Below are 15,211 nucleotides of genomic sequence, written 5' to 3' on the forward strand. Positions count from 1 at the left end.
GCGGGCGGGGCGCGGGCGTCCCAGGCTCCAGGTGCTGCGCTCGCCCGCCTCTGCCTGGGGCCGGGGCGGGCACCTTGCGCCTTTCGGCGCCTCCGCGTCCTCCTCTGCAGAACTCGGAGACTGGGGACCGGGTCGGCGCGGTGCCTCGGGCGCGCGGCCGGAGGGAAGGGTTGGGAATAATGCACGCAACCGAGGGATGGGCGAGTCGCCGTTGCGCGCCGGGGGCTCTGGAGGCGTTGCGTGAGGTCCAGTCTTACCTCCCAGCGGCTTGGTCCAGATGTTACCCTCACCTTAAAGGCGAGAGAACCGGGGCCCCAGGAGGTTCAGTGACACGCCCAAGGTCAAGAGCAGTTGGCAGATCCAGGATGAGGTTAAGATGTCCTCCAATTCTGGCCTTGCAGGGGGGTCCCTGCCTTCTCCGGATCCTTTCGTGTGCCAGCACGCTGGGTTGGTGGACCTGACCGTTTTGGGGGCCGAGCCAGGGACCAGGAGGTAGTAGTGGGCTTTCTGCTGGATGTGTGAAATGCTGAAGTGCTGCCGGCTTGGGCCGGGGTTAGTTGAAACCTGGAGGTCAGAGGGTGGATTGGTGTGTGTAAAACGGTTCTGGGAGGCTGGTGGGAGGACGGGGAGAGAAACACGTTCCTTGGTGGTGGAGGATTTGGGGCTGAGGAAGGCAGAACTGCTAAGGCGTATGCTGCTGAGGTCTGTTTTCTTGGAGCTGGGATCCTATTTTGGGTGTAGAAAAACACACTTGCTTTTGAAATGTTATACAGCACTTCTTACTAGTTAAGTATTAAACTTTCCTCTGTTATTTGTTAATAAGTCACAGGGGAATTTAATTAACCTGCCCTCTCTCCAAAACTAGAGCTTGCTTGTTAATAATACTCTGTTGTAAATCCAGAATAATAAAGTGAAGCATTGGCTTTTTATTTTTTTTGCTGAATAAGTGCTGGGTAGGCTGGCTACAGATTCTATTCGAGTTCTTATAAAATTCACATTTTAACCTCACTTGAAGACTCTTGTTCATTCCAGTGGCGAGGATTGGTGCCTGTTGTCTTTCACATGTGTGATACCCACTCATTTGATCAAAAACAAAAAAAATAAACAACAAAAAAACCCCCACTTATTGAGCATTTACAGCATGATAGACACCCGTCCAGGCAATGGGAATACAGCATGGAACAAAATCAGACCTTACATGGAGGGTACTTTCATGTAAGGTAAAGTAAGACAAGTAATACATATTTAGAATATATAAATAATACATATTAGAATATTATGTAAATTTTATGTTTCACACTATTGAGAAAAGTGAATCAGGGAAGGGAGGATGGGGAGTTTTGTGAGGTTGGCAGTTTTCAATAAGGTGGTCAGGCAAGGCCTCACAGACTACGTGGTTTTTGTGTAAAGACCTAAAAAGTTTTTAAAATTCTTTGAAGTTTGGACGACTGTGAAGACCTGGATTACTTTTGATAGATCTTTTAAGCAGAATGGATAATTAACATATATTTAGAATGAATCTAGGAAGAGCCAGGGATTGGGTTAGAGATTGGATTAGTGCCTGTTATGTTACTTGTCATTTAATATCATTGCTGAGGATGGTTGGGTTATGACATAGAATTACTCAAGCTAAAAGAGTCATTTGGACATGTATACTCATGAAGTTACATAACTTAATCGCACATCCTTTCATATGGTGTTAAAACTCTTTTGTTTGTCTTTGAAAATTCTACTTCTACTGTAATCTAATCTGCATGCAGAGTAGAATACCCATCAGAACAGTCAGCCATTGTAAAGGACATCATTGAGCTGCGTCCAGGTACTGGCTTCTTAAAATGTGAACTTGAGGGAACTTGAATTTATGAGAAATGTTTTTCCTGGAGAGTCCCTGTTGAGTTGGAAGTTGTTTTCGTAACATTGTGTTAGATTTTCTTTAAAAATATATTGTGGCTTCTGATTGTAATCGTAGTAGTTTTTTGAATTTTAAATTGTAGAAATTGCTGCAACCTAAAGTTATTAATTTAATTCAAGGGCAGGTGAAACAAAAGCACATGCATTTTTTTAAACAGCCTTATTGATGTGTGTGTGTGTGTGTGTGTGTGTGTGTGTGTGTATATATATATATATATATATATTTAAATAAAATTCACCCATTCTAAGTACAGAGTTCAACATTTTTGGGTAATTTTACCAGATTCTGCAACCATCATTATAGATCAGTTGTAGAACATTATAGAACAGCGCAGTAAGATCCCTTATATACACTTACAGTTAATCTCATTCCTACTCTTAGCCACAGGAAACTTACTCTGTTTTATGTCTGTAAATTTGCTTTTTTCTGGATTCTTATAATTGGGGTTATTCAATATGGAGTCTCATTTGTAGCTTCTTTATCAGTTCTTGGGTGACATGTCATTAGTTTTTTCCTTTTTATTGTTGAATAGTGTTCTGTTTAATGGATATGCCATATCTTGTCCATATATACACCAGTTGACAATGGATATTGTTTTAAGTTGTGGGCTATTACAAATAATGCTGCCATGAATATTAACATGGAAGCCTGTATGTGGACACTTTTTCTTATACCTAGAAGTAGAATTGGTGGGTTATATCTTAGTTTTATGTTTAATTTTTTGGGACCCTGCCAAACTTTTCCAGAATGGTTATACCATTTTATAGTCCCACCAACAATGTATTAGAGTTCTCTTTTCTTCATATCTTTGGGTGTGAAATGGTCATAGTGAGAATGAAATGGTATGTCATTGAGGCTTTAATTTTACAGTTTCCCAGTGACTGATGTTGTTGAACACATTTTCATGTACTCATTTATAATATCTTCTTTGGTGAAATGTCTGTGTATCTTTGCTCATTATTTTTTATGATTGGGTTGTGCTATGGTTGAATATTATTTGCCTCCTCTGAAACTCATGTTAAAATCTGATTCCCAGTGTAACTGAATTGAGAGGTAATCTTCACTAGATGATTAGATCATTAAGAGGAATTAACTAATGCCTTTCTCTTGAGCATGGGTTAGTTATTATAAAGTGGGGCTGCCCTTGTGTTTTGTCTCTTTCCCATTCGATTGTTTACCCTTCTGATTTTCTGCTTTGAGGTGAAGCCGTATGAGATCCTTACCAGAAACTGGCAGATGCTGATACCATACTTTAGATTTCCCAGCTTCTAGCCAAAATAAACTTTTCATTATAAGTTATTCAGTCTCAGGTATTCTGTTATAGCAACCAAAAATGAAGTAAGACAGGCTGTTTGTCATCTTATAAGTTGAATTGAAATAATTAAAAAAATTCTAGATACAAATTTTTATTGGACAAGTTTTGTACATAATTCCTCCCAGTCTTTTGTTTAAAGGTTTTTTTCATTTTTTAATGGCGTCTTTTGAAGTATAAAAGTTATGAATTTTCATGAGGTCCAATTTATTAATTTCTTTATGAACATGCTTTTAGTGTCATAGTTAAGACATGTTTGCTTAGCCCAAGATCTCAAAGATTTATGGTTAGTTATGTTTTGTCGTAAATATTTTATTGTTTTAGTTTTTAAGAACCTTTTGAAGTTAATTCTTCTGTCTGACGTGAGATGAAGTTAAATGCCAACTTTTTTCCATGTGTATATTCAGTTGTTTCAGCACTTTTTGTTGAAAGCACATGTATTTTTAATTGTTATAGATTTAGATTTTGTTAAATAAATTTCTACTAAAAACCTTAACAGTAGATGATTTAATTTTATGTGGCTTTAAAAACATGGAAATAGAGGAGAGTGGAGCATTTTATATGCTGTCTTAACTGATATGCTAATTGAAAATTTAACTTCATTTGAGTGTACCAATTTATGGACCCAAGTTAGGCATAATAATCAAAGATTGAAAATGGCATAGTTCTTACTTATTAGCACTAGATTCAGCTTATTTTAAAGAAGTGTATGCTTGATAGATTGGTAAAGCCTTATTTAAAATGCTTAAGTTGATTTTTTTCTTCATTGGATAGGTTTCATATAATGAAAACATTATATAGATTGAAAATAATGCTTCTTATTTAAAACTTTCCCCCTAAATTTATGTATTCATTTTATCTGGGTACCATAGAATTGCTTTTTAGAAGTCTTATGGTTAGACTTGTTGGGTTCTCACCTGTTATGGTCTGGATGTGAGGTGTGTCCTCCAAAAACTCCTGGTAGTGCAGGAATATTCAGAGGTGAATGATTAGATTATGGGAACTGTAAACTAGTTGTCCATTTTAGTTTGAATGGACTAGCTGGCTGGTAACTGTAAGCAGGTGGAAGCAGGTGGAGCGTGACAGGAGTTGGATGTGATGCTCCTGATGATGTGCTCTGGTAGGGTGCATCTTCCCTGAGGCCCCTTCCTCTCTCTCTCTCTGCTTCCTGGCCACCATGGGTTGTGTAGCTTTCTTTCACCATGACCTTCCTCCATGATGCTTTGCCTCACCTTGGGCCTAGAACAGTGGAGTCAGCTGACCATGGACTGAACCTCTGAAACCATAAACCCATAAAAAACTTTTCTTCCTCTAAGTTGTTCTTACCAGGTATTTAACTTTCATAGCAATGAAAAACTGATTAACACATAACCCAATTTAACTAAAGGTAATAGAAATTCTAGAACAATAGATCTGTTGTTTGTGTTATAGAAAGACTGGTTAAAGAAAAAAATTACATTTATAATGTCAGTTATTTAAAAGAAGCTTGCATTTTTGCAAGGTAAGAACTGATAGGTGTGGTTTATGATTATTTTTCATCAGAATTGGTCATCAAAAGATACGTTGAAACCATGTTAGTCTCTTTACAGCCAGAAAAGAAAAGTCTTCTGGAGGAAATTAGATCTTGTTTTTCATATAGTTACATGAATGAGCCACAGATTTGACTTTTAGTAGGTATTTAGAAGTTATCCAGTTATTTTTGAGATAACAGGAAGGATTAACAAATGGGAAGTATGAACTTTTTATTTATTTGTTCTTCACAAGCAGAATTACCTTTTATGAAAATATCCAGTCCTGAATGATAAATTGAATTTTGGAAAATTTGTCTGGTTAGTTAGTGTAACTAAGAGTTGTATCTTTGATAGTTAGGTTTTTTCCTGAGAGTTGTTTTTGACTCCCATGTTAGTTTAATCTCTTTGGCCCTTGTGGTCTTCCTCTTCTAAAGGAAAAATTAAAACACACAATGTGTGAGAACCCTTAAGCTTCATCATTGTAATTTTTTTTTAAGATTGAGTAAAAATGGATATATTTAGTTGTTCATCTTGAGTTAATGGAAATTTGAATTACTGAAGACCAGAGCTGAAATGCAGTTGTAATGTAGAATGGAAGGGAGGGGAAACACATTTGTAACACTTTAGTGGTAAAAGTTACAGGCTAAGTTTTTACTATATAATCACAGCTTTAAATGCACATGATTTTATATTATTTCCTGGAGTAATCCTCTGAATTCAGTATTATTTCCATTTAACATGAAGAAATTAAGAATCAGATACTTTGAGTAACTTACCCAAGTTCACTGTGCGAGTAAGCAGAGCTAGTATCAAATTCAGGGTGTTTAGAAATATCATCGATTCTGATACCAACATTGGACAGCTGTGATAATCTGCCCCTATTTTTTGGTTGCCTGGACTTAAGAAAGTTCTTAATGATTACTTATTTGTACCATATTCAGTTATTAATGTTTATATTAAAACAGTGTCCTTTTTTTAAAAAAAAAAAAATCTTTATTTTATTTATTTATTTATTTTTATGTGGTGCCCAGTATTGAACCCAGGGCCTCGCACGTGCTAGATGAACGCTCTACCACTGAGCTACAACTTCAGCCCAACAGTGTCCTTTTTGACTAAGTCATGAGATCTGTGAGAGATTGGTTCCCTTACATGAAATGGCATAGTATTCGTATGTAACCTATGCACATCTTCTTGTATGCTTTAATCACCTCTAGATTACTGGTATACCTAATACCATGCAAATGCTGTGTAAGTACTTGTTATATTGTTTAGGGAATAATGATAAGAAAAAAAAGTGTGTACATTTTTAGTACAACTGTAATATTTATTTTTTCTAAATTTTTTTGTGTCATGGTTGGTTGGATCCAGGGATGCCAAGAGCCAACTGTACCATGTATGTAGTACCTGAATAATAAGTTCAGTTAGATCTCTCAAACAATTAATTAATTGAATGATGTTATTTAGATTTTTTCTGTTTTATATGATTTTGACTTAAGTAATTTTGTCTTAAATTTCTGAATGAATTTTGTTCATTTTATGTAATCAGTTGATTGACTTTCAAAGGTATTTTTCAGAAGAAACAATGTATATAGATTCAGGGTAGGTCCACAAAAGGCAAGGTGATGCTGTGTATGGTCTCTATAGCACAGAGAGCTTTTGATTTGGAAAACCAGTTGTGGAACAGTAGCAGTGTCATGAGCCAGCCTGTAGAGTTTGGTTAGGTGAGCTAACCAAACTTGATCTATGGGAAAGGATATTTAATACCACATGTTCTCTTAACATAGCTGTGAGAAGTACATGAGAAAATGAATGTATGTGAAAAGGGCTTTGGGCCCATTTTTACTTAAATCCATAATTAGCTGAACTGTGAGAATAATCTGTGATCTAGTTCTGAGACCCCAGAAATTTATTTGATGAGGTGGAAGAAGAATTTACTGTCTGTTTTGTTTTCCCAAGTCATCCACCCCGCCCCCCACTTTTTTGTGAATGAATGTGTTTAGAACCTCTTAATTCTGCAGACCCTGCTCATTATTCACCTCTTCTACACATCACTCCTAAGGCAGGTGTGCAAACACATAATGAATTTAAATACATAATATATGTAAACATAATATGCATATATTCCAAATCCAGTTGCAGTGATCACAAACTGTTGGAGGCAAAAGCTGGGAAGGGAGGCAGGAACTATGAGTAGCCCAAGGCAGTTTCCAGGTGTACATCATTTTAAAGGCACTTGAACTAAAATCAGAATAAATAAGGTAACTTTTTTTTAAAAGCATGGAGAATATCCTCTGATCTAAAAATGCCTTTCATCCAAATTTTCCCTTAATGTAGGTATATGCATTAGAAAGGGTTTATAGTTTATTCCTGTGTTGAGGTGATTACTTCAATTCTTGGACTTGCTCCCTTCACAGCACCACTCTGTCTCACTTGGTTTTTTAGCAGCATGCCAAAGTGTTCACTTATCTTGTAGTTCATGCCAGTTTTTCTGAATGCATTTGGTACTGCTTTGTAATGATAATACTTCCTCATTTACCCTTCTAAGATTCCTGTGGTATCCTTGAATAGGGAAAACACTTTGTAGAGAAATTAAATTTTGAAGCCAAGCATATAATTTAATTTGACCTAGTGGGAAGATTTAATCTCAAATCCTTTAGTAGAAAATTAGTAAGTGGGTCACCTAAGACCCCACAAATGTTAAATGTGTTATAAAAATGAAAACAAATCTATCTAGCATATTTATTAGATACAGATAAAAAAGAAATTTTTGGAATAAGGTTTGTATTTTTATCTATTCTTTTAGTGACTGAAATGTACATGCAAAGCAACGTGTTTATTTTGAAATGTAGTGAACCATTTTATTTTTAGTGTGGTGTTGTTAAGGAAAGAATTTCAGGCAGTTTTTAATCTCTGCTAATAATAGAAACCTTCATCCCTTCAAGGGAACAGTATTCTTTCTTAAGTGGTGTCTTACGTTTAACAGTGTTTGCCTCTGATAAATTTTCACTGTATTTTCTTTGAATGATACCTTTGTTTTTAAAGAATTAATAACTTTAAATCTATCCTTAGATTTTTAAAAACAGCTTTTTATCTGATTAAAGAAAATTTAGCAAATCTTGGTATATCTCGTATTCTGAATGTTAATGTACTAATTTATGGAAGTATTTTGTTTTGTCAGAATTCTTTTTCTTTATGAGTTTACATACTATTAAAAACATGGTGAACAATATTCTCATTCAACATCTTTGAGGTTCCAAATTATAAATTTGTTATAAGGCAGTGAATTTGGTTGTCATACCTAAAAATAATGTAATTAAAATTTTATAAATAGAAATTTATTTTCCTTGATCAATAGCATTAAGTATTTATTTAAAATACTTATTAATTTAATTTTAAAATGTTTTATTTGATACTCTATGACATTCCAAAACTGATTTCAGTTCTTTCAGCCTTAGTATAATAATTCAACCAGTATATTTTAAACATTAGCTGTGTTTTGTTGGATTTTTCTTTTATATTTATTTTTTAGTTGTAGTTGAACACAATACCTTTATTTTATTTATTTATTTATTTTTATGTGCTGCTGAGGATTGAATCCAGGGCCTTGCATGTGCTAGGCGAGTGCTCTATCACTGAGCCACAACCCCAGCCCTGTTTGTTGGATTTTAAGCACAAATGTTTTTGCTAATGTTAAGAATGTGGTTAGATATGATGGTGGAATGTGATGGACATTATTATTCAAAGTACATATATGAAGACACAAATTGCTGTGAATATACTTTGTATACAACCAGAGGTATGAAAAATTGTGCTCTATATGTGTAATAACAATTGTAATGCATTCTGCTGTCATATATAAATAAAAAATTAATTAAAAAAAGAATGTGGCAATGCCTACTACAGCACTTTATTTACAAATTTATAATAAAGTGGGAAATATTTGTTTAAAAAGTTGGCTAAATGATTCTTGTGTCACATTTGACATCTTAAGTAAAATTTGATGTTAGTCTGCTTTTTCTCACATTTATACCAGGTCCCTTAATAACCTAATTCAGTCCTCTATGAATTCATAATTAGGTAATATAATAGATACAGTGCATACTGTAAATTTATTTCAGCAAGAAATTTGACTTGTGTCTTACAGTAGATGTGGTAAAGGAATGTGGTCTGGATGGTTGACTGCTGATGAACAATTGTTCCCAGAGATGTGATGTGTCATTGTAGAGGGAACTGTCTGCCACTGCCTGTATTTAAATACATATATAAATGATTTTGACGTGGACTCAGAGCTAATAATTATAGTAAGAATTCCTATCTGGGATGGTAGAAAGCATGATGGAATAATTAATAGACCAATCAAAGTCAGAATTTAAAATTATATGACTGGGCTGGGGTTGTGCCTCAGCAATAGAGTGCTCGCCTAGCACGTGTGAGGCCCTGGGTCCCATCCTCAGCACCACATAAAAATAAATAAATAAAATAGAGGTATTGTGTCCAACTAGAACTAAAAAATAAATATTTAAAAGATATGACTGTGGGATAACCAGGTGAAAACCAAGAAAGTGAAATTAAATAGGGATAAGTGTTAAATCTGGCATTCAGATTAAAAACCAAACCAAATCACAAGTGCATGAAAGAATGGAACAGTTGATATTAGTTTCTGAGGTGTTGGAGTTTAGGTGGCAACAACCATAGGATTATATACTATGAATGCTTACATGTAAAATTTATTATCATTTGTAATATAGGTGTGGAGAGGCAATATTAGTTAGGATTTTAGAGGTAGTATAGTTGTGTTATACTTTGAAATAAATCAAATTTTGAATATCAAGTTTAGTTCTTGGCATTGACATTAGGAAAGTAATTCAGAGAATGACTTTTATAATAAGGATGACCCCAAAAGTATGCCATGTGAAGTAGGGTAAAGGAAATGTTTCTCAGTATGAGAAAACATTTTACATGTGATAGGTGTTTTTAAGGGGCTAAAGTATTGTCGGGAAAAAGGAGTCATCATAATCAATGGTGCTTCAAAGGGGACAACTGTGACTGTTGGATGAATGTGTCAAGCAGCATATTATAGCCTAGAATTATGATATTCTGTCTATGAAGGAGATTTGTCTAGATGTGGTTCAGCTAATACCACACCTCAGTGAGATTTCTTTTATTGATACATTTGCTCAGATACTAGGTGGCTGTCTAAAAAGATTTTTACTTCAGAATTTCTAGTGTGCACGGAAGCTTGGCATAGATGATCTGTAAAGCCCTTTTAACCTTTAATATTCTGTTATTCCATGTACATTTTTCCTAGTGTCATTGATTTCTTTCCTGGCTTTGATTTCTAACTGGTATGAAATCGACTTTCTAGTCAAGAACAAGTGAAAAGTTAGAGAAAATAAGATCCATTTGAAGGCAGCCAAATCTGTTTGAAGGTAGTGGTGTCATTATTCCAGTGAAAGGAAAAGTACATTGGAATGAGTCTGACATTTTGCTTCACTTGACTTTTCTGTTAGAATTGTTTGTTTATTTGAAAGGGTAATTAATTGTAAAAGAGGCTGAGCAGAGTAGTGGCTAAAAGACAAAGGAATTAAGCAGATTTTTGAGTTCTGGGAGAGAATAGTTAAAGTCAATAGTTTATCTGGGACAGTACTTGGTAATCACTTGGGTTTTTGGTTATAATACTCTAAAGATTAAAATTGTACTTAGAATTAGCATAATCCTAGACTGGTGGAAATAATCAGCTTTTGTCTTTTTCCTCTGTGATACATAAAAATGCAAATTTATATCCTTGACTGTAGTAAGTCAGGGATGCATGTTGTAATCTCTGGGGGTAACCATTAAAATCAAACCTAAAGGCCCTAAAGATTATTGAACAAAACCAAAAATAGTTGATATTCTTTGTTTTATTTTGGAAAGAATTCCCAATCATTTCACAATTCCACTTTAGAAAGAATTTTTTTGAAACTTTATATTTGTTAAATATATTTAATAAGACTCCATGAGTCAGTTAGGAGTAATGGGGATACAAAGGAGTATCCTGTTTGAAGACAGGAAAAGAAGCAGAACAAGAACAAGATGTGGAATGAGGCACACAGAAATAGACAAGGAAGGTCAGGAGTTGGAAAGACATGGGAAAGGAGGGCACGCTTCTTAAAACTTTACGAAGCTTTGTGATCTGTATTTCTCAAACTCTTCTGTTCATCTGGAGTGAGGACATCTAAGAACATTTTTTTTTTCATATCTTTTACTTCACTTGAATACTAACCGATTCTCCAGTAGTTTAAAATAATCTCTTCTATACTGGTAAACTGTTTTTCTTTCTCAATTTTTCATCTTACATGATAAAGTAAAAATTAAGTTGGTTTTCCTATAGAATCCTAGATTGATTTAAGTTTAAAAAATATTTTAAAGATGCAATCTGAAGTTAAATACAACCTATCATGGTTGAAGAAGTTAGGTATAGAACAAGTTACTAAAAAAAAAAAAAATCACATCCTTAGACCTTTCCTGATCTGTTTAAAATAGTCCCATCTTCTTGCCTCTACCCTGTCAATCTCTCTGCTTTATTTTCTTCATTTATCACCATTATATAATTATTATTTATATTCTACATCAGAATGGAAATTCTACTTATTTTTTGCATTTGAGGCAATTCTTTGTATATATCAGACACTCAAAATATTTGCTGGAAGAATGAACAGATTAACATGTTAGTTTGAATAAATGCACAAACGTTAAATAAAACTACGATAGAAAGGTCTTCAGGGATATATAAGCTCATTCTTTTAATAAACCTTGAATGCATGTATTGTATGATATTATGGGATTTAGGGGTTACCAAAACTTTTTAGTCCATGTTTTATTTTCTTGATTTTTAGCAGTTTTTTTTTTTTTTTTTGTACTGGGGATTAAACCTAGGGGCACTTAACCACTGAGTCACATCTCCAGCACCTTTTATGTTTTACTTTGAGACAAGGTCTTGCTAAGGTCTCACTAAGGGCCTACCTAAGTTGCTAAAGCTGGCTTTGAAGTTGCAATCCTCCTGTCTCAGTGTTCTGAATCTCTGGGATTACAGGCATGTGCCATTTTACCTGGCTTTAAGCACCTCTTGATGAATAACTTTAGTGTATCTGATTCATCACAAAAGCTACAGTTCTACCCCAACTTTGCTCTTTAGCTGAACACATAGTTCTCCTTATTTGGGTATTCTCAGCCATCTTCCCTCCCTCCTTAGTCTGTCACTACTTAGTCCCTTCCTGTGGCCTCATTTCTCATATCAGATCTAATTCTAAGGATAAGAGGATAGGCATGCAAGTGAGCACTTTTGATATGTTGTAATCAAGAGAAACTGGTAATTGAGAGGTAAAATAGTATGAATGTTGGGCTTGGGCTTTGGAGACAGACTCACCATCATGACACTGATTGTTCTCCAATTCCTAGTATCCTTCTCTGTAAACTGGACATAATGATATTTACCTTATAGAGTTCTGGGAATTAAATAAGATATGTATACAAAATGTTTAATGCTGTATTTATTTAGAGAAAAGTCCTTTATTTCCTTGTTAGGACTCTTTTTGAGAATTTTAAAGGATTTCAAGGAAAGTCTGCTTTTTGGAGAAAAACAATGAGACTGTTTTGTTTCACTCTGGGCAAAGAAGAAAGGAGCCTTGTATTGTTTTGGCAGGAGGCTGGTGATGGTAGGAGTCAGAATTTATGTGTATCAGATCACTCCTGACTTCCAGAGTTAAAGCCCTTAATAGGAATGAGTAAAGGTCCAGCTTACTGATACATATGGTATTCCTCCGCTTGACATAGCTTGGTAGTTGATATAGTGCCCTCCAAATGTTCTTTGTTAACTCTTATTGTACCCCATATACAAAAAGGTACATGCATTCTAAGTGATCTTATGTAAATCCTTAGTAAAAAATATTCACAAACTGAACATACCCAGAAAACTATATAATAACACGGAAAATGATCAGTATTTCAGAAGCCTCCTTATGTCTCTTATCAGTTCTGTTTCTATCCTCCACTCCTACCAAGGAAACCACTATCGATGGACAATTTCAGCTGTTTTTGAATTTTATAGAAATAGAGTCATATTTATTTGTGTCCTGCTTCTTTTACCTAAGTTAATGTTTGGGAGATTTAACCCTGTTGTTGCATATAGTTGTAATTTGTTCATTCTCATTGCTATATGGCATTACATTACACTGTAGCATTATTTGATCTTTTTATCACTAATGAACATTTGGATAGTTTTTACATTTTGTTTATTCTGAATAAGGCTACTTTTAAATAATCTTGTAGATGTCTTCTATTTATAGTTCATTATTTTAGAAAACAATGTTTGAAATTATGTTTGTAAATAGTATCATAGAAATAGTTTTTTCTACTCACATTTCAGATTTTTGTCATTACTAGCACTACTTTTTATTAACATGTATTAATTGCACATGTCATTGGGATTCTGTGTGATATTTCATGTACTGTGTTTTACCATATAATAATTGCACCCTGTTTTTTCAGTCCAAAAATGGTTTGTAATCTTTCATCACATAATCATTGTATGGTATTCTTCTGTTCATCACACCACTTAAAAGATAAATTGAGCTGCAATGTATTCACCAGAGACATATGGATGTCAGTTTCTCTTCTTGTGCACACTCTGGGCCTAGAATTCTCAGTGTGCAGGCATTGTCTGTGTATTTCTGAAAATTGTGTGTTTGTTTAGAGCTTTGCAGTATTGGGGGCATTCAACCCCATGAAGAGTTACAGGTATAAGGGGAGTGGGCAGGCAGGTGAAGTTGCCATGAATAAGTTATGTGATATGGTAAGACTTGTATCTTCCTGTCGTAGCTAAACTGTACAGTTATCTGACAGTGATATATTAATGTTCAAAGCATTTATTTTTGATTTTGAGTAATATAAAAACTATTTTTGCAGACTTCAAACTGAAAGTGATTATGTGGAAACAGATGTGGAAAGGTTCCAGTGAGTGAAAAGTTTTTTTAAAAAAGCTTTATATAATGGTTGCCCCCCACATTTCTGCCAAAAATATTTGGCATAAAATCTAGGATGATTATGCAGTGAAAAACTGTACATACAGCATCCACCGATCAAAGCTAATCTCTCTTAATTCACCTGCTGCTCCACCTTACCTGTGTTCTCATGCTCACTCTTACATTCAGATTGCATTTTTTAAAAAATCTTCCCCAAATAAGAACATGTGGTTATTTGTCTTTCTGTGTCTGGCTTATGTCTCTTAATATAATGTTATCCAGTTCCATCCATTTTGCTACAAATTACAGAATTTTATTCTTTATAGGTGAATAATATTCTTTGTTTTCTTTTATTTATATATGACAGATGAATGCATTACAATTCTTATTACACATATAGAGCACAATTTTTCATATCTCTGTATATTCACACCAATTTGTGTCTGCATATTTATGGGTGAATAATATTCTTTTGTGTATAAATACCACATTTTCTTTTTTCTTTCATTGATGGACACCTAGGTTGATTCCATACCTTAATTATTGTCAGTAGTGCCTTAGTAAACATGGGTGTGCAGGTGTATTTTTGGTAAGCTGGTTTCATTTCCTTTGGATACATACCCTGGTGTAGAACAGCTGGATCACATGGTAGGCTTATTTTATTTTGTTTTGAAGAACTTCCATACTGTTCTCCAGAGTGGCTGTAGGTGTTTAGCAACATCATGTGAAAGTTCTTTTTCTGCACAGCCTTGCTTTTTTTTTTTTTTTTTTTTTGCCAATATCCATTCTAACTGGCTGAGATGTCTTGTGGTAGTTTTGGTTTACATTTCCCTGAGGTTCATGATTCTGAACATTTTTTATGTATTTGTTGGCCATTTGTGTTTCTTCTTTTGAGAAACATCTCTTCACATGATCTGCCCATTTTTAATTGGATTACTTATTTTTGTTAGTTTTTTGAGTATATATTTTGGATATTAATCTTTTATCTGACGAATAGATGACAACTATTTTTGCCGAAGTCTGGCTTGGCACAATTCAGGAGCCACTTGTCAAAAGAAACTAACTTTATTTTTAGAACTACAAACGCCAAACAAAACAGCTCCTCAGGGAAAAAACCCTCAGAGCCCAACTGCCACCACCGGCTTCCACATGCCTCTCACCCCCCACCAGCCTCTCAACCTTTCACAATCCTCCTGCTCTTGAGGCCGATTGGCTGGGTTGCGTGGGCAGAGCCAAAGAAGTCACCCAATGAGCAGCTCCGTGGAGGAGCCAATCAGCTAGATGTTGCTGGGGCCGCTGTGAGCCAATCATCAGCTGGCAGTCTGAAGGGCAGGGAAACAGCCCAATGAACATCACCGCAGAGGAGCCAATCAGCTAGATGTTGCTGGGGCCGCTGTGAGCCAATCATCAGCCGGCAGCTGGAACGGCAGCTGGAAGTTTGCTGGCAGCTGGATCATCAGCCGGCAGCTGGAAGTTT

At 35.2% G+C, this 15,211-nt stretch overlaps 1 protein-coding gene across 1 annotated transcript in view; it reads left to right on the forward strand.

Annotated features, from left to right (window-relative positions):
• The window catches only part of Prkaa2 (protein kinase AMP-activated catalytic subunit alpha 2), a 67,717-nt gene that overhangs the window by 278 nt on the left and 52,228 nt on the right, over positions 1–15,211 (forward strand). The window lies entirely within an intron of this gene.

Source organism: Ictidomys tridecemlineatus, chromosome 11 (genome assembly GCF_052094955.1).
Source record: "Ictidomys tridecemlineatus isolate mIctTri1 chromosome 11, mIctTri1.hap1, whole genome shotgun sequence".
Lineage (NCBI taxonomy): Eukaryota > Metazoa > Chordata > Mammalia > Rodentia > Sciuridae > Ictidomys > Ictidomys tridecemlineatus.